This window comes from Schistocerca americana, chromosome X (assembly GCF_021461395.2).
Source record: "Schistocerca americana isolate TAMUIC-IGC-003095 chromosome X, iqSchAmer2.1, whole genome shotgun sequence".
Lineage (NCBI taxonomy): Eukaryota > Metazoa > Arthropoda > Insecta > Orthoptera > Acrididae > Schistocerca > Schistocerca americana.
The window spans coordinates 837,431,087-837,452,891 of NC_060130.1; positions in this window are offsets into that span (position 1 = coordinate 837,431,087).

The window sequence follows — 21,805 nt, forward strand, 5'->3', positions numbered from 1 at the left end:
ATTATGGACAAGTCAGTGTTAAGATGTCATGCTACATCTCTCCACTATAAGAAGACACGTCAAAGAACAGGTTGATACAATTTGAAACAACTGAATGCTTCCTGTAATTAAGGAAGTTATTAATAAAACATGTGCTGCGACAATTGATATGTGGACTGCTTCACACAATCAGGTACTCTACTTGACACTTGCAGCACATTACACAAACAAGGATTTGTCTCTTGTTAGTAATGTTTTATTTACAACTTAATTCTCGAATGTTAAGAACATGGGAGCAAATTTGCTGGACATGTTGCATAATTGGGTGTTTCTCTGCGACCAGGGTGCCAATGTAATATTACTGGCCATTTGCGAGAGGTACTCACACTCTGTGGGTTCCTTGCAAACGTAGCTGTGCATATAGACAGTTTATCCATTCGGGGTCTCGAGGATCCCAACGAGTTCTGCTGTTATCGACATTCCTACTGGTAAGATATCGGTTCCAGGGATTCCAAAACTTTCGAGAACGTTTCAGTTTGAAGTTTGAAGTCGAACAACAAATAACAGAAGAAATATTTTTTCCTTGGTATATGATTACAAACTGTACAGCGAAACTTTTCTTTTTGCCAAATTTCATGGTTGTCAGTCAATGGGAAGTATCCTGTAGGTTTTGAGGAGTGAGTTTGCTACTATCAAAGTATGTGACGTAAATGGCCGTTCTTTTGATTGCATTGACTTATAAGCTTTACTTTCTTACATCGACAAAGAGCCGTAGACTTCAGTATGTGACACAAAATTAAGCTTGATGCATTCACCCGTTCTTGAGAAAAAGGGTTTTGATTAGTCAGACATACAGACAGACAGACAGAGAAACGGAAAACAAAATGACTCTACCGATTCAGGTATGGAACCCTAAAAATCATTGAAAAATGGGGGGAGGGTTCTTTGTGCTGCTCATTGTACTAACATAGCACTTAGCCACACTTCCGATGAAGATAGCTTCTCGCTAAATGATGCCAAGAAGATTGCAGTAACAATAAATACTGCAAAATGCATTGCACGGTACGTGAAGGAAAGTGGCATCTGCTTAACTTTGAAACAAGAGGTCGGTACACACTGGACTGGCTTGTACACTATGCTAGAGTTCTCACACAATGAATATAATGAAATTGCTGCTTTAATGGCGGAAAAGAATCCCACTTACAGACTGTAGGAATATGTCAGAATAAAATTCAGTCGTCTGTTTCAAATATGTTATCATATAATAATCAGCTTAAGTGACGAATTGTTGATTTACTGAAACCATTTAATGAGGGCACTGACGAAGTAGAAGGCGAAAAAGAACCTACAATCTAGTTAGTTCTTCTTTGATTCAAATCTGTTATGTCATTGAAAATGGCTGTCAAATAGTGAGAGGTGAGTTAAATCAATGCAGTTGCAAGTACTGTTTCATTACGATGCGAAAAAATGACGTATTTATAATTAAGTTCAAATGGTTCAAATGACTCTGAGCACTATGGGACTTAACATCTAAGGTCATCAGTCCCATAGAACTTAAAACTACTTAAACCTAAATAACCTAAGGACAGCACACAACAGCCAGTCATCACGAGGCAGAGACAATCCCTGACCCCGTCGGGAATCGAACCCGGGTGTGGGAAGCGAGAACGCTACCGCACGACCACGAGCTGCGGACTATAATTAAGTAGCGTAACTGACGTATACAAGGGATTAAAAATCTAGCTTTGATTTCTGTACGTGAGAGGGTCGTAATTACTTGTAACTAGAGTTGTAAAACTATCGTATTCTACCGTAGTCTACCATAAGTAAGCATAGACTACGGTAGTTCTCCCAGTAGCTTTGGGCAGATAAGGCTGTACAGCGTTACCTGTATGTTCGGTGTGTTGCATACCAATCGGGCGTTGCATCATAGCGATCGCTTTCTTTACATATGCAATAAGTGTATTGCTAGATTCGCCTAAAAGCTGGAAGCAGCGAACTGTCTAGAAACTGAATGAGGACATGTAGAAGGCCAGGTAACCTACGGGACATTTTTGTTCTACATGGTTATCATCCTGTCTGTTACTTAAAAATAAACAGTATTTGTAGCAAAATTGAAACTGTCGATGTTTAATTCTGTTTTTGTTCGAAAACTGTTGATCTGTAATGTCAAACAGAGGGGTGTTGTAGTAAAAATAAAGAAAACAATACAGATTTATCACATAGTGTTAGAAAACACAATTTCCTTAACAAGAAGGTAAAAAGCTATGAAACATCAAAAAATGGTTCAAATGGCTCTGAGCACTATGGGACTTAACATCTATGGTCATCAGTCCCCTAGAACTTAGAACTACTTAAACCTAACTAACCTGAGGACATCACACACATCCATGCCCGAGGCAGGATTCGAACCTGCGACCGTATAAAACATCGCTCGACTACTTCATCGAACTTACGTAAAACATGTTTCTGTTATTCATAAACAACTGTCGCTTTTATCAGTAATAACAGGGAGAGTCTTGCCTTTGATCATGATAAGGAACGTTCTATTGAGTACAAAATAACAGTAATTATATAGTATCGCTTTACTAAAGCAGAACGTGTATAAATCAGAAATCTGCCCAAATCGTACAAGCATTCAGTACCCTTTTATACGTTAATTTTTTTTGTATAAAGCGGAACGTGCCTAACGCGGAAACGGATTGCTAATTTTAAGACTTAATTAATAATTCATTGAATAATATGGAAAGGAGCTTATACAATACAAATGTATTACAGTATACATTACGTATCCACCAGTTTACAAGAAAGCTACTTTTTTGGATATTTGTGGTAAGTTCCTGTGGGACCAAACTCCTGAGGTCATCGTTCCTAGACTTACACACTAGTTAATCTAACTTAAACTAACTTACGCTAAAGGCAATACACACACCCATGCCCGAGGGAGAACTCGAACTTCCGACGAGGGAGCCGCGCGAACCGTGGCAATGCGCCCTAGACAACGCGGCTACACCGCCCGGCAAAGCTACTTTCAACGCAAAGACTGTACAGTCCTGACAGCGCTGTTAGGCGGCGCAAGCCAAGAAAAGAGGTTAGATGCAGCGTGAAGTTGTGGACGTGGACATTAAACCGCGCCGCTCTGTGTGTCAGCAAACAAGTTACTCGCAGTGTCGGTACAGCAAAGGAAATGGTTCGTGAGCGCTCTGCCTGTCGGCCTTTCTCGTTTTTCATTATTACTGACGCGCTCGGGCGCGCACCAGAACATCGTTGCGCACCGACGAACACTGCTGGAATGTGCGCAGTGAAAGAGGGGTTGTTTTTCCGTTAAACAACGGTTTTACCTGGCAGGGTCAAGCATTACAAGGAAATGCACTACCTGCATTATTTTCCGCCAGTTTCGGTTGACTACTAGCTCTTTGAGTGATAACATGATGACAAACAAAAAGTATGTGTTGCAAACACTTAACGAAAAGATTAAGGAAAACGAGGCGAGTGAGGAAGAAAAAGTTTTTGTGCCCAAAATGATGTGTTGCAAATGCGGTAACACACGAATGTATAATTAAGAAACGAGGAGAAGATACGGGATGAATAGATAAAAGGGTACGGGGAAATGAACAATTCGAGATGAAAAATGCACTGACAGAAAAATGTCCAAGGAAAGACTCATTGCCGGCCTTAGCGGGCGTGCGGTTATAGGCGCTACAGTCTGGAGCCGAGCGACCGCTACGGTCGCAGGTTCGAGTCCTGCCTCGGGCATGGATGTGTGTGATGTCCTTAGATTAGTTAGGTTTAATTAGTTTTAAGTTCTAGGCGACTGATGACCTCGGAAGTTAAGTCGCATAGTGCTCAGAGCCATTTGAACCAAAGACTCATTGTACTGTTGTGTAAAAACATGTTAGGTGAAATGGAGAGGCCACTGGTGATAGCAAAGGCGGCAAAACCGCGTTCTCTCAAAAACATAGACGTCAGTAAGCTTTCAGTCACATGGAGAAGCAAGGAAAAAGCATGGATGGTGAGGAATCTTATGGAAGAATTGTTGTGCTCTTCCAGTGCCAAAATGAAAAAGAGGAAATCGCCAATTTCTCCTTATCCTATACAATACAAATTACCATCCGAAAATATAGTTATCAATTAAAGGTGAAACTGGCTTGTTTCCTGCCAGGTTGCCGGCCGCGGTGGTGTAGCGGTTCTAGGCGCTCAGTCCGGAACCGCGCGACTGCTACGGTCGCAGGTTCGAATCCTGCCTCGGGCATGGATGTGTGTGATGTCCTTAGGTTAGTTAGGTTTAAGTAGTTCTAAGTTCTAGGGGACTGATGACGACAGATGTTTAGTCCCATAGTGCTCAGAGCCATTTGAACCATTTGAACCTGCCAGGTTCAACCAGCCGCACACAGCGCTTGGACCATGGGGTTATTTACACACGCAGGTCCCATTATAGGCGATTTTTTATGCAGTCTCTTAGTCATAGTGTTGAAGAAGTCGAAAATGCATTTGAGTTACACGGTCGGTTTCTGCCCTGGATGCAGTAAGTTCGATTGCCTTGTCAGTAAGACAAATAAAGCCCGAGACTGTTATAAAGGGCTTCAACGAAGCGGGATTTGGAAATCAAGAACAAGTTCCTTTTGTGGCCATTGAGGCTCCAGAAAATGCAGCGGCAATTACTGAATTAATTAAAATCCGAAACATTTCATGTTGTGCATATGACTATAATGGAGGTAACGACTTTTTGACAACTCACTCCACTTTTACTTCAGCAACAGATTCAATAGAAATCTGCGACACAGAAGGTGATCAGGAAGAAACAAAGAAAAAAAGAAGACAGCAAAATAATGGTTCAAAAATGGTTCAAATGGCTCTGAGCACTATGGGACTCAACATCTTAGGTCATAAGTCCCCTAGAACTTAGAACTACTTAAACCTAACTAACTTAAGGACATCACACACACCCATGCCCGAGGCAGGATTCGAACCTGCGACCGTAGCAGTCCCACGGTTCCGGACTGCAGCGCCAGAACCGCACGGCCACCGCGGCCAGCAGCAAAATAATGCCCCAAATAAATGTCCCAGAATGCAAAAAATTTTGTAGAAGAAACAAATTTGAAAAGGAAATTAAAAAAGGTCTCGCTCCTTGATATGTGTCAAAAAAGTGAAACGTAAAGTAAATAAACACGGGAATAAATAAAAGTACGCACAACAATAAACTAACGTAAAGTTAGAGAAAAATGCAGAATTTCCGTATTATTTATCAATTAGTGTAATATTCTATTGTACTATTGTACAATGTACAGCAAATGAGCATCTAATATGCAAGAGTGAAGGTACATAAATACGTGCTTAATTAAAAATTTAGATTTTTGTGCATGATATCTGATAAATTTCATGTAGCCTGATGAGTTTTGTGTAATCGGGGAACTTCTCCAATTTGGCAAATTATTTTAGTCCCATTCGATTCCGTTTTGAGCAAGTTTTACTGTATATATTTTTTGCTTTTGTGCATGTAAATTATACTTGCATCAAAAGTAATTGCTTTGGTTACACAAAAGAGCAAAAAACACGCGCTCAACTAATTTTTATTACTTATAAAACGAAATTTATATTCTGTAAGGATGTAAATACACAATGGACTAACACAGAATGATGAGCGGCTCTAATTATGGGCAAAACAAACAAACAAAAAACAGAGAGAAGTCGTCGGCTCCTATTTTCTCTTTAGTACATTCATTTGTGTTTCTTTCCTACCAGTTCTACTAAGACCAGCGATAATCCTACCATTTATTACGTCATTTATGTAGTACACCAAAGCTACCGAACCGTAGTTGCTGTACAGCGCAACTCTACTTCTGGCCATAACATTCCCACATTCCTTTGTTCGTCTTTCCGTGACATCAACATGCTTGACATAAATGTAAAGTAGGAAACTTTTAACAGTGTGCAACGGAAGTGTGCTAGTTTAACAGGTACTACATGGAATCATTAACGTTGTCGTCCTTGTATAGTTAGTGCACGCTGTCTTAAAGCCAAAGCATTATAATTCGCATAATATTTCATCACTGTAAAATACATTTTTGATGGGTAAACCTTCATTCATTTCCGTATTACTTATATCTCTATAGTTTTTTTTAAAGATAGAGCTGTGAAGTACAGTGTCTTTTCCACCAAGAAAAATAGATCGCTTCAAAAACTGGGCCAATAACAAATTCTCCGCTGCAGATGAAGTAGATCTTTATATTTTAATGCACGTTGGACATGATGATTATATGTTAAAGCAGGGAGCAGTCATGAAAGGATTTACCAGGGATGACTACTGTTGCGAGATGTGTTTTGTATCTCTCAGCGACAAGCGCACCTAGTGAACGGCGTTTTAGTAAAGCTGGCATGTTATTAACAAATCGACACAGCTAGTAATCTACTGCTGATCAACAGTAATTATAAATTTTTTTTTTGCAAGTGAGAAGTATGAAGAGCTAGAGCTGTGAATATATGATGTTATTCGTGTGTTTTCTTTGTAAAGACAGTCGTCTCCTGGATTTGAGGCATATTATTTATGTAACATGTGCGCAGTTTCCTATTATTGACAAGCAGAATAAACCTTCTGTTTGGAAAGAAGTCTTTTACTGTCTTGTACTGAAAATCAAATTATTTTCGACGTTCTTTATGGAGTTAACTGTGCAAGGTAAGCGTTTTTAGAAACATTACTTTTGAACAGACAGAGGATACAAGTAATGTGCCGTATTATGTGACAGAACACGAGGTTAATTCCATAAAAACTGATTGTTTTGGTAATCTAAGGATGAATCCAGAGTGAGATGAGTCGCAGGCTATTTGTACTTTACAACATGATGATTATAGGAGAAGAGAGAATGAAGGGTCAGACTATAAAGAAAGGACAAACGAGGAATAAAAGGTAAGTCAAAATTATATCGATTTGATACCTGATTGTAAGAATACGTATGCAGTTTATGAGGAAATGGATGTGATGAGCACAGCCTTTATTTGCCAATGTCATCTCAGAGGACTAACAGCTCTTTTGTGGTATGTACATCGCGATTAAAAGACCTCGAACTACAGCTGTAATGTTTTCTTATTTTGGCTTCTGCACTATTGTGTACTCTCCCACTTTCTATAAATGTATCAAGAATACTCTTTAACAACCACAATGACGAGCACAGTAAAAGAATAAACTTCAATTAACAATGTCCAACAACAAGGAGGTAACAATTTGAGAAGCAGTGGAAACGAAAAAGACTAAACATATAAGGAAACAAAATAATACATATGGTGCTGCGGTCGGCAACGCTTATATAAGACAACAAGTGTCTGGCCAAGTCGTTACATCGGTTACTGCTGCTACAATGGCAGGTTATCAAGATTCAAGATTTAAGTGAGTTTGAACATGGGATTTTCCCATACGACCATTTCACAAGTGTACCGTCAATATCAGGAATCCGGTAAAACATCAAATCTCCGACGTCGCTGCGGCCGGATAAAGATCCTGCAAGAACGGGACCGATGACGACTGAAGAGAATCATTCAACGTGGGAGAGCTGCAATCCTTCTGCAAATTGTTGCAGATTTCAATGCTGGGCCATTGAAGAGTGTCAGCGCGCGAATCATTCAACGAAACATCATCGATACGGGCTTTCGGAGCCAAAGGCTCACTGTGTACCCTTGATGACAGCACAACACAAAGCTTTACGCCTCGCATGGGTCTGTCAACACCGACATTGGACTGTTGCTGACTGGAAACATGTTGCTTGACCGGACGAGTCTCGCTTCAGATTGTATCGAGCGGATGAACATGTACGGGTATGGAGACAACCTCATGAATCCATGAACACTGCATGTCATAAGGGGTCTGTTAAAGCTGGTGGAGGCTCTGTAATGGTGTGGGGAATGTGGAGTTGGAGTGATATGGGACTCCTGGTACGCCTAGATACGACTCTGACAGATGACACATACGTAAACATCCTATATGATCACCTGCATTCATTTATAACCGTTTTGCATTCCGACGGACTTGGGCAATTCCAGCAGGACAATGCGACACCCCACACGTCCAAAAGTGCTACAGCGTGGCTCCAGGAACACTCTTCCGAGTTTAAACACTTCCGCTGGCCAACAAGCTCCCCAGACATGAGCGTATCACTAAGAGTTGCAACAGCAAACAAAAAATAAATACGATAGACATGATGGTTATAAGTTATAAGCCAACAGGTATTTGAATAAGATTACGAAAGTATAGAACGATACTTGCCCTAACAAGTAAAGAGAGACACATTTTGACAGGAAAACAGCTGGAGCAGACACCTCAGACCATATAGATACAAAAACGGGAGAGAAGATGTAATACTGTAGGTGATCTATAAAGGGCCATAAATTCTTAACATACGTAAAGGAGCAGAAAGTGAAAGAAGATTAAATACTGTAGGTAACCTGTAATAGGCCATAGATTATTAAGACAGAGAAGATTAAATAATGCAGGCAACCATTAGAAGACCACATTGGGTAGTAATCAGGTAACGTGCCCCATTTACTAACAAGTGTTTAACAAGTGAAGAAATTCTGCCGTAAGAAATGAGCAAACAGTGAGCTGGCTAAAACTGAGATAGGAACGTGATATTGAACTTTTAAGGGAAGTATACTGGAAGATATTGGGAGAAATGCTAATCGTCATGAAGCAGCGTAATAACAACAAGAATGAAGACATTAAAATACGGCAGCATGAAACAAAGGCAAGTACTTGATACATTACATAACAACTGCCACCTTTATGGTAAGAAGAGAAACAGACACACTTAGTAAGTACTGAATTACGTGTAAAAACAGGCAGAAAAGACTGTTTTAAGACTAATAACGAAATGTTAAGGACTAAATACTACTGGCAGTGCAAAAAACTAATTCTTTCAGACTGAGAGTGCATGGTGTTTCGGCGAATGCAATAAAAGGAAGGCTAATATTATACGTAAGCACGAAAATGTAAAGTGACGGGGAGAAACACAGTCGAATGTTGACCAGACGGAAGCAAGATGAACTAATAGACTATAACGGACGACGGACCCAATTACCTGCCGTTAAGTGGGTCACTGGGGGGGGGGATCCTAGCCCTACCTGTACACAATCCAGTCCCTTAAACGGGCGAGGTGTACAAAAAGTATAAGTCTGTAGCGCTGTTAGCTTCCAGGCCGGAGAGACAAGAGGCACAAAGTTAATGGCACTCAAGTAAAATGTCGTGAAAGGACACTGTTAATAACAGTAATGGTGCCTCCATTTGAATAATTAGTTATGTATTTCTGTTACAGCATTAGAATGTAATTGCTCGTTACTAATTAATAAAAATTGTCTGTTTCATGTAATTACCTAATTGGTGTACGATGGGAGCGAGACTGGAAGACAGAGAAAAGCTTACCACAATGAAGCAACGAGCGAGGGTAAAATTCCCAAAGCAAGATTTCTCGACCTCAAATAACCAACAGCAGCTATTATTAGCTTCTTCGTCTTAAACTTGTTGCAATTTAATTAAAGAGAGTTTTACACCAGAAACGTTTTGCTTTTATTTATAAAGGGTTTTCTGTGCGAAAACTGGATGCGTAGGTTTGTACAGTTTTGGTTGTTTTAAATTAAAAATAGCATTTTGTTTATGAAGCTGGTAGGCAAATCGCTTATGGCGTTTCTTCATCTTGTTTACATATTCTTCAAACCACTGCTTATTCCCTCTTTGTTAGCAGAGGCCGATGTGGAAAGTCTTCGTTTCACATTACACTAGCAATTTTTGCCTTTCTGCAGTTTTCCTTGCTCTGCATTTACGTTATTTACACTTTCACGTCGCTTTTGGAGACAAACATACTATACCTAACAGCAGCCTTGGGTCAACTCTGTTTGGTGTAGTGTATAGATGGCAAAGTACCGAAGGTATGTTAAATTATGATTAATAAGTGGTTACTAACGGCTATACGAGGTGCGGCTAGAAAAAAACCGGACTGATGCTGGAAAAAACATTTATTTACAATTATTTACAATTTTATGTTATCTCCTTCAATGTACTCTCCTCCTCGGTCTCTACACCGCTCCATACGAATTTTCCACTGTTCATAGCAATGCTGCAGATCATTTTCGGTAAGTCCATACATTACTTCCGTCGCTTTTTCTTTTACTGCTTCAACAGTCTCAAATCTAGTTCCTTTCAAAGCTGACTTGACTTTAGGGAAAAGAAAAAAGTCACAGGGGGCCAAATCAGGTGAGTAGGGTGGATGATCTAAGACGGGAATGTTGTGTTTTGCCAAAAACGTCTTCACTGACAACGCACTGTGAGCTGGGGCATTGTCTTGGTGAAGGATCCATGACTTTTTTCTCCACAAATCGTTCCGTTTTCTCCGTACTCGCTCACGTAGGGTAGGCAGGACGCTAATGTAGTAATGCTGATTCACTGTTTGTCCCTCTGGTACCCAATCAATGTGCACAATCCCTTTGATGTCAAAAAAAACAATCATCATTGCCCTGAATTTCGATTTTGACATTCGTGCTTTTTTTGTCGTGGAGAACCAGGAGTTTTCCAATGCATCGATTGGCGTTTAGTTTCGGGATCGCAAGTAAAAAACCACGATTCATCGCAAGTAATAACATTTTGTAAGAAGGTGGGATCACTTTCAATGTTTTCCAGGATGTCAGAACAAATCATTTTTCGGCGTTCCTTCTGTTCAATTGTGAGACACTTTGGAACCATTTTTGAACACACTTTGTTCATGTTGAAACTTTCATGAAGAATCTGCCTAACACTTTCCTTGTCAACTCCTGTTAACTCAGACACTGCTCTGATTGTTAAACGGCGATCTTGTCGAACAAGTTTACCGATTTTTTCAATGTTTGCATCAGTTTTTGCTGACAATGGTCTGCCAGTGCGAGTGTCATCACTGGTGTCTTCGCGGCCATCTTTAAATCGTTTAAACCACTCAAACACTTGTGTTCGCGATAAACAATCATCGCCGTACACTTGTTGTAACATTACAAACGTTTCACTTGCAGATTTTCCTAGTTGGAAACAAAATTTGATGTTAACACGCTGTTCTTTCTGTACACTCAACATTTTCCCACGCACAGACAAAACGTCAACTACTTGAAACAGACGCCACGGGCAGACTGAGTGCAGGAGGCAGATGAAACTCGAGCAGTAGGCGGAGCGAGAGTCACGTGACAGGCCACGCGACTTTCAGCCTTATTCCATTCGTTTTATTGTTTCACCAGAACTAGTCCGGTTTTTTTCTAGCCACACCTCGTATGCCTAGTATTGATAAATATGAACAGAGACAGCAATGTGCTGAATTACAAACATTCTGTTGTATTAAGATTCCAATATTAGAGCAAGAATAAGTAGAAAGCCATCAAACTGTTGGAGGAGAAAGACAACCAGAAACTCAAGTAATAAAGTTGAGTACAATCTAAGTAGCGTGTAAGTACAGGGTTATTACAAATGACTGAAGCGATTTCACAGCTCTACAATAACTTTATTATTTGAGATATTTTCACAATGCTTTGCACACACATACAAAAACTCAAAAAGTTTTTTTAGGCATTCAAAAATGTTCGGTATGTGCCCCTTTAGTCATTCGGCAGACATCAAGCCCATAATCAAGTTCCTCCCACACTCGGCGCATCATGTTCCCATCAATGAGTTCGAAAGCATCGTTGATGTGAGCTCGCAGTTCTGGCACGTTTCTTAGTAGAGGAGTTTAAACACTGAAACTTTCACATAACCCCACAGAAAGAAATCGCATGGGGTTAAGTCGGGAGAGCGTGGAGGCCATGGCATGAATTGCTGATCATGATCTCCACCACGACCGATCCATCGGTTTTCCAATCTCCTGTTTAAGAAATGCCGAACATCATGATGGAAGTGCGGTGGAGCACCATCCTGTTGAAGGATGAAGTCGGCGCTGTCGGTCTCCAGTTGTGGCATGAGCCAATTTTCCAGCATGTCCAGATACACGTGTCCTGTAACGTTTTTTACGCAGAAGAAAAAGGGGCCGTAAACTTTAAACCGTGAGATTGCACAAAACACGTTAACTTTTGGTGAATTGCAAATTTGCTGCATGAATGCGTGAGGATTCTCTACCGCCCAGATTCGCACATTGTGTCTGTTCACTTCACCATTAAGAAAAAAATGTTGCTTCATCACTGAAAACAAGTTTCGCACTGAACGCATCCTCTTCCATGAGCTGTTGCAACCGCGCCGAAAATTCAAAGCGTTTGACTTTGTCATCGGGTGTCAGGGCTTGTAGCAGTTGTAAACGGTAAGGCTTCTGCTTTAGCCTTTTCCGTAAGATTTTCCAAACGGTCGGCTGTGGTACGTTTAGCTCCCTGCTTGCTTTATTCGTCGACTTCCGCGGGCTACGTGTGAAACTTGCCCGCACGCGTTCAACCGTTTCTTCGCTCACTGCAGGCCGACCCGTTGATTTCCCCTTACAGAGGCATCCAGAAGCTTTAAACTTCGCATACCATCGCCGAATGGAGTTAGCAGTTGGTGGATCTTTGTTGAACTTCGTCCTGAAGTGCCGTTGCACTGTTATGACTGACTGATGTGAGTGCATTTCAAGCACTACATACGCTTTCTCGGCTCCTGTCGCCATTTTGTCTCACTGCGCTCTCGAGCGCTCTGGCGGCAGAAACCTGAAGTGTGGCTTCAGCCGAACAAAAGTTTATGAGTTTTTCTACGTATCTGTAGCGTGTCGTGACCATATGTCAATGAATGGAGCTACAGTGAATTTATGAAATCGCTTCAATCATTTGTAATAGCCCTGTACTACTGGTAATAAATTATGTTTATGGTTGAGGTTTTGCTATTTGGGGAGCAAAGTAACTGATGATGGTCGAAGTAGAGAGGATATAAAATGTAGACTGGCAATGGCAAGGAAAGCGTTTCTGGAGAAGAGAAATTTGCTAACATCGAGTATTGATTTATGTGTCGGGAAGTGGTTTCTGAAAGTATTTGTATGGAGTGTAGCCATATATGGAAGTGAAACTTGGACGATAAATAGTTTAGACAAGAAGAGAATAGAAGCTTTCGAATGTGGTGCTACAGAAGATTGCTGAAGATTAGATGGGTAGATCACATAAATAATGAGGAGGTACTGAATAGAATTGGAGAGAAGAGAAATTTGTGACACAACTTGACTAGAAGAAGGGATCGGTTGATAGCGCATATTTTGATGCATCAAGCGATGGCCAGTTTAGTATTGGAGGGCAGCGTGGAGGGTAAAAATCGTAGAGGGAGACCAAGAGATGAATACACTAAACAGATTCAGAAGGATGTAGGTTGCAGTAGATACTGGAAGATGAAGAACCTTGCACAGGATAGAGCAGCATGGAAAGCTGCATCAAACCAGTCTCTGGACTGAAGACCACAACAACATGGTTGAGGTCAGTCCAGAATTGGAATGAAGACAAATTAGCAAGGGAGTTTCTGCCACCAGTCTTGGGTTTTTATAAATTTGTCATAGTCTCTGAGAATTTCCTATTCTGAAAAACAAATAAAGGGAAGAACGTGTAACATTTATGTTACATAGGAGGCCTCTGGGACTGTATAAAATTGTGTAATACTCGCAAAGACTATTGTCTGCATAAAAGGACAATACGGCGTTGGAATGTGAAGATTCCAACGCTGAACTTGAGTGGCGTGTGTATCGGTGGTGTATTTCGACCGTTACGTTATTGGTAGCATGATAAAAGTGAGCCATCAGCCTGAGAGCGCAGGCCACAGTAAACGGACATACTGACGGTGGCTCAAAAATGGCTCAAATGACTCTGAGCACTATGGGACTTAACTGCCGAGGTCATCCGTCCCCTAGGACTTAAAACTACTTAAACTGAACTAACCTAAGGACGTCACTCACATCCATGCCCGATGCAGGATTCGAACCTACGACGTAGGGGTCGCGCGGTTCCAGACTGTAGCGCATAGAACCGCTCGGCCACCCCCGGCCGGAGACGCTGGCTCTCGTCAGTTTTTACAAATATCCTTACATAAAGTGTCGAAGGTATTTAAAGTCTAATTTGCTTACAACTGCAGACTGGATCTGATACTTAATGTTGTGCAACGTATTAAGTGTACTGTGATGTAAAAAAGCACAAGAATCATTAAATGGCATTCCTTAAAGAACTCCAACTGTGTACTATTTACTGCATTGATGTAGCTAAGGATTTCTTCCAAATATCACTATTACAACACTACATCCGCCACTTCTGTACGAGTCACCCCATCGATTCCACTGTAGCGAAAGGACGTCAGGGTAGTGGAATCCCGAAAAACCGCGAGATGTGACGGATCTGCACATTTCCGACGACACCGTCGATTGCATGGTCGCTCTATCACCTACAGCGGCCGTGGCATGTCTTGTCAACGCAAGGAGAGTGTCTTAATTCTATTCGCTACGGCAAGCGGACCTTATTCTCCAAATGATTCTCGCATATGAGTGAATATGGCACGGTAGACTGTAGTTTTAATGGAACATTGAGTAATGGTGGGAGGTGGTACTACACACAGCATTACTGTAGTTAAACAGGGTTGACAGGCGTTTGGAAACTGTGTGTAAAAAATCTTTGTTACACACAACTCATTCCACTGCTTTTCTGGGTGACGGTATGTAATACAGTGCAACGCACAAGTGTGAAACGCTATGAAGTAAAGTTGTGGTGATGGTGAGTAGAACCTACTACCTATATGAATTGTTAATTAAGCACAGTCAGAGGCCAGATATGAAATATGATCTCCAGATCTCCAATAGCGTGATATTGGTACGCGAATCGAGGATAAAAATGATTTTTGTCTGGAAAGTATTCGAAGCCGAAATCTTCCGCTGTTGTCTTATATCTACGATTAGAAATTAAATATTTATTGTTTCTTCACTAGTAGCGAGACGTGCACATGTTCGGCTAGAGGTAACGCAACGAATAGTTCGGTGCTGCCTGGGCCTCCAATCCCACGTATATCGTCATTGTTGACAAAACAGGAAGAGGTGTCAACTGTCAAATTCCCTTTTACTAGTTGTTACGATCGCACCGTTCACAGAGACATGGAGGAGTTTAGCATCGTGAGGAGACAACAACATGATGGGACATCTGGAAGGGTTCAAATCCAGAGAAAAATTGGAATCGGAGCTCGAATCCCAGCCCAGTATCAATATTTACAAAAAACTCAAGGTCACTTAAAATATGAAACGAAGGTTCTATCACCTTACACGACGATTGGTTCATGAACTAAGATAACATTACTAGTATAAGAAAACTTACTAAAGAGAGAGTTTCTGCAAGCAGCGACATCCACCTCTGACAGCCAAAACTAATTCTACTCTGTTCCAGTCGGTAGCGAATGGAAATGTTTAATACTAATTTGAAACCACGGCACAGTCCTGCGCTATTTACTTGGCGTTACTGGAGGTGAAGAGGGTATGTCTGTGGCTGTTAAAAACTGGTACCCCCAGCGGGAGTCGAACCCATACCTTAACCATTAAAAGCTAGCCTCAGTTCAACCAGTCACCGAATCTCACATGTGCTAGCATTACGTTTTTGTCTGACGCGGTACGCAGGACACGCTACGAGAAGTGCTGACTTCCAATAGAAAAAAAAAATGTTCAAATGTGTGTGAAATCTTATGGGACTTAACTGCTAAGCTTACACATTACTTAACCTAAATTATCCTAAGGACAAACACACACACCCATGCCCGAGGGCGGACTCGAACCTCCGCCGGGACCAGCCGCACAGTCTATGACTGCAGCGCCTTCCACTAGAACTGTTGTTGTAAATAACCTATTCGTGGTCTAGTAGTCAATATCATGCAGTGAGAAAGCAAAAAGTGATATCAAACCCATCCTTTTCCTCTCGAGGCAGAGTTGTCACTCTTATTGAAGTTGGTGGATATTCTCTGATAGAAGCTGGCAGAAGGTATGGCGTGTCACATACCACTGCAACGAGATGGAAGAGGAACTGCCTTGAAAGAGGCTCCACCAACAGAGCCTCTGCCTCAGGCAGGAAGAGAAAGAGAGCTCACAGCAGGAGGACAGGGAGCTTGTGCCGAACAGCACTGAAAATCCCTTTCTGAACCTGAAGCAATTGCGGCAGGCTCCAGTGACACAATTTGTCGAAGGCTGAGGGACACTCGAAGACCTGCCGTGAAAGAAGAGCTTGCTGTTCTGGCTTAACCAGAAGCGCCGGAACGAAGGCGAAGAACGCAAGACCAGAGAAGACGGTGAAACGACGCCGGCCAATTGTGCGCTGATTACGACCGCGCCAAGACAGGAGCAACACCTGCAAGAAGTGAATATGATCGCCGCTCCTTCTAGCCTCCGCCGGTCATTAGTGGACATGATTCGCAGAGTATTAGCACGGTCTAGCAGACAGTGCTACGATATCAGATTGTAGTGATCCACATTCTGGCCATTAAGATTGCTACACCAAGAAGAAATGCAGAAGATAAACGGGTATTCATTGGACAAATATATTATACTAGAAATAACATGTGATTAAATTTTCACGCAATTTGGGTGCATAGATCCTGAGAAATCAGTTCCCAGAACAACCACCTCTGGCGGTAATAACGGCGTTGATAGGCCTGGTCATTGGGTCAAACAGAGCTCGGATGGCGTGTACAGGTACAGCTGCCCATGTAGCTTCAACACGATACCACAGTTCATCAAGAGTAGTGACTGCCGTATTGTGACGAGCCAGTTGTTCGGCCACCATTGACCAGACATTTTTAATTGGTGAGAGATGTGGAGAATGTGCTGGCCAGGGCAGCAGTCGAACATTTTCTGTATCCAGAAAGGCCCGTACAGGACCTGCAACATGCGGTCGTGCATTACCCTGCTGAAAAGTAGGGTTTCGCAGGGATCGAATGAAGGGAAGAGCCACGGGTCGTAACACATCCGAAACGTAACGTCCACTGGTCAAAGTGCCGTCAATGCGATCAACAGGTGACCGCATGACGTTCTGCCATTCGTGCGCCCGGGATCGTCGTAGAGTACACCATCGCAGGCGCTCCTGTCTGTGATGCAGCGTCAAGGGTAACCGCAGCCATGGTCTCCGAGCTGATAGTCCATGCTGCTGCAAACGTCGTCGAACTGTTCGCGCAGATGGTTGTTGGCTTGCAAAGGTCCCCATCTGTTGACTCAGGGATCGAGACGTGGCTGCACGATCCGTTACAGCCATTCGGATAAGATGCCTGTCATCTCAACTGCTAGTGATACGAGGCCGTTGGTATCCAGCACGGCGTTCCATATTACTCTCCTGAACCCACCGATTCCTTATTCTGCTAACAGTCATTGGATCTCGACCAACGCGTGCAGCAATGTCGCGATACGATAAACCGTAATCGCGTTAGGCTACAATCCGACCTTTATCAAATTCGGAAACGTGATGCTACGCATTTCTCCTCCTTACACGAGGCATCACAAGAACGTATCACCGGGCAACGCCGGTCAACTGCTGTTTGTGTATGAGAAATCGGTTGGAAACTTTCCTCATGTCAGCACGTTGTAGGTGTCGCCATCGGCGCCAAGCTTGTGTGAATGCTCTGAAAAGCTAATCATTTGCATATCACAGCATCTTCTACCTGTCGGTTAAATTTCGCGTCTGCAGCACGTCATCTTCGTGGTGTAGCAATTTTAATGGCCAGTAGTGTAGATCCCAGCTATTTTAATCGCTATTCCGCGGCCGTCGGTCAGGGTCTTGATAGCCTCTGTATCTATCTTATACCTCACCATTATCGCAGTTCCTGTTCTCGTTGCTGCGTCTATGTTCGTGAAGACGCCGGATCCCGGTACTTGTTCTATGTCGGTGGTAACAACTTCTTGTAGCATTGCCACATCAGCAGCTCGGTGCAGCAGGGACTCCGTGAGGCCATTTATCTTGACAACCGGTTTCATCCTATTTACGTTGCACGTGTTGACGTTATAGTCAGAGCGTTCATGCATTTAAGCGCTATGTGGAGGCGGGAGTTGTGGTTACTGTGAGCGGCCTGGCCGGAAGACTAGGGCCTCTGGTTCGTTGTTTTGTTTTCCCGCATTCGCGGGAGATGTGTCCGACGCTTCCATTTCGCAGGTCTCCATTCTTTCGTCGTTTGAGCCGCTACTGTGACTTCACTGTCTGTTGCGACGTCTTTGGCTTTGGGCGCCGATTGCGGCTGGTCATTCGACTCTTTGGGTTCGCCGTCAGATTCATTTAATATGCGTGCTAGTTTCGGCACTGGCTTCTTAATTGCGATTTCGCGCGCCTCGGTGTACGAGGTGGGCGTGGTCTCGGCGCCAGGCCCGGCCGGCTGGCTGCTGTGAATGACAGGCTCAGCTGACGGCTAGGCGGGTGCGGCGGCGCGCGTGACCTTGACCCGTCGGCTGGCTGGGGAGGGGGAGGCCACCGGTTCGACCTCCATTGGGTTCTCGTTGTCTCTGTCTGAGTCGGAGCTCAGGTGCCGCTCTTCCCCTGCGCTGCCCGCGGCGGCCGCTGCTTCCGCTACTGCAAGCTCGTCGTTGGCGCGCGGGCTCTGGCCCGTCAAAATTCCCGCGTAACTTGCCACCTGGTCAGTTGCGCAGTCTGCGTTTTCACGCGGCAGCTGAGCCACTCTTATTTCTCGGGCAGCTGCTCCGCATGTGTTCCGTGGAACTGCAAATGGAGCACGTTGGTGGTTGTCCGCTATCTGGACGACTCCTCTGCGTCCCTCTATGACAATGAACGATGGCACGTATTTCCTTAGGACCATCCTGACGGACCTAACGGCCGAGTGCTACTTCCTCGTTCGGCACCTCGAAGGGGAGGTTGTACACTTTAATGTTTCTCACGCTGTGTCCGGCGTACGTGATTTTTACTTCGCTCACACGACCGTCCCTGTGTTTAAACTTTATAATACCTCCGCTTACATTCACAAACGTCTCGCATCTCACGTCCGTTTCCAATTTCAAAAAAAGGTTAAACAGCGTAAAATCCAGTTGCAGCCCCTCTATTTCGTCCTCCTGTATTTTAAGTTCGTTAAACATCCATTCCTCTATATCGAAGGAGGATGGCCTCTCGTATTCTCGTTCGAACGCGCACTGTATCGTGGTACTTGAGCGGTTGAACGCTGCCATTATTTCGTTGGTCACTCATCAAAGCGCTGAACACGAATAGACGATCGCCGACGGCGAAACAGCTGGCATGGCGCGGAAGTGAGCAGGCAGCGAGCGCGGGCGCGGCGTGGTGGAATGTCGCGCGGCAGCGTCTCGGCGGCCGCTAATCCTCGGCTACCTGGGGGCGGGGGCGGATCCAGGATCTCAGTCAGGGGGGGGGGGAGGGGGCAAATTTTTTGGTACCTGCCTTCCAAAAAATTAATTCCAAATAACAGCATTAATACTCTATGTACACGCGCACACACACGCGCACACACACACACACACACACACACACACACACACACACACACACACACATATATATATATATATATATATATGATGTGTCGACAGAAGTGCCGACACAGTGTGATTTGAGGGGACCGCAATGCACGCTATAAACACACGATGGATGGCGTGAGGTCTGAAACAGGATACGTAATGAATGCAATATATATATATATATATATATATATATATATATATATATATATATATATATACAGGGCGTTTCAAAAAGAAAGAGCAGATTTCAAACATTTATTTCTCAAAAACTACAAATGATAGAAACACAATTCCAACGGTCCTTCACTCAATATGAGTACCAAATGTTACACAACAAATATCAAAACTGTACCTCAATATGAGCACCATTTGTTACACGACAAATATCAAACCGGTATCTCATTTCTTGCCACACACGACGCAACTGGTCTTTCGTTACCGAATTCACGGCCGCAACAATTCGATGTCGTACCTCTTGAAGAGTAGCGGGCATAGGTGGGACATAAACACAGTCCTTTATGTACCCCCACAAATAAAAATCGCAGGGAGTAAGGTCTGGTGACCTGGGAGGCCACAGACGATGACATTGATCTTGTGCTCCTGCTCTTCCAATCCACCGTCCTGGAATGGTGTTATTTAGGTACCGTCGTACAGGTTCAGAGAAGTGTGGTGGGGCGCCATCTTGCATGAAGATGAAGTGATTTGAATCTTCCTGAAGTTGAGGAAATAGCCAGTTTTCTAACATGTCCAGGTAAATGGTTCCTGTGATAGTTTTCTCCATGAAAAAGAAAGGTCCATAAACTTTGTTTACCGAAATTGCACAAAAGACGTTAACCTTTGGTGAGTCTCTTTCATGTTGAATAACGTCCCTCGGAGTTTCACTCGCCCAAATTCGTACGTTATGCCGATTAACTTTACCAGAAATGTGAAACGTTGATTCATCTGAAAAAATTAATCGTTCGGCAAAATTGTCCTCTTCCATGTCCTGTAGAATTGCAGTTGAAAATTCGAACCTTTTGTTGTGGTCGTCAGGACGCAATGCTTGCAATAACTGCAGTTTGTACGGCTTCATGTGCAGACGCTTACTCAGAACGCGCCATACCGTTGTTTTAGACATGTTTAGTTCGTGACTTGCCCGTGTCGTGGATTTTCTAGGGCTCCTTTCGTAAGCTGCACGGACACGCTCGACATTTTCATCCGATGTGCGTGGACGACCCGTGCTTTTTCGCTTGCAGATGCAACCATCTTCTACGAATCTGTGATGCCACTCATAAATTTGCTTATGACGAGGCGGCTGTTTGTTGAATTGACGGCGGAATGCACGTTGCACACCAACAATGGACTCTAACTTTGCAAATTGCAGCACACAAAATGATCGTTCCTGTGGTGTCGTCGCCATTTTCCTACAAACAAACGCCAGCGCCACTGCGGATTTGCATGGAACTTCTGCGCGGACCATTGAAAAACTTTGAACCTTTCTCTGACAAGAAACGTTTGAATTGTGTTTCTATCATTTGTAGTTTTTGAGAAATAAATGTTTGAAATCTGCTCTTTCTTTTTGAAACGCCCTATATATATGATGTGTCGACAGAAGTGCCGACACAGTGTGATTTGAGGGGACCGCAATGCACGCTATAAACACACGAAGGATGGCGTGAGGTCTGAAACAGGATACGTAATGAATGCTATAAAGAAAAGTACGTAGCTTTTGGAATACTTAACTTTAATCCATCCTTGTTGTATACATCGTTCTTGATGAGACATGCTTTATACGATAAGTATCAATTGCTATGTAAGGCTAATGGCGCCTTGCTAGGTCGTAGCCATGGACTTAGCTGGAGGCTATTCTAACTATCTGCTCGGCAAAGGAGCGAGGCTTCGTCAGTGTAGTCGCTAGCAAAGTCGTCCGTACAACTGGGGCGAGTGCTAGTCCGTATCTCGAGACCTGCCTTGTGGTGGCGCTCGGTCTGCGATCACTGACAGTGGCGACACGCGGGTCCGACATGTACTAATGGACCGCGGCCGATTTAAAGCTACCACCTAGCAAGGGTGGTGTCTGGCGGTGACACCACAATATATATATTCTGCTTTTAGTTTAATTGTGTATCGTAATGTGTTAAGTGTGTTTAATGAAATAACTTACTGCATTACCTAAAAAATATTCTCCAAATACGACACGTGCACTTGAAAAACTCCGTGTTTGTCTGCTAATGTAAAATAATCTATAATAATGCTAATGTTCGTTCCCATTCTTAAATCTTCGAAATTAGTTCACCAATTGCTTTCATATGACTGAATGTTGCCATCGAATTCGCGCATGTGTTTATACGCAGCAATGACGATTCGACTGCGAAAAGTTATAATAGGGTATTTGACTGTGTTCAGGAAATCATCTTATATTGTTAATTACGTCA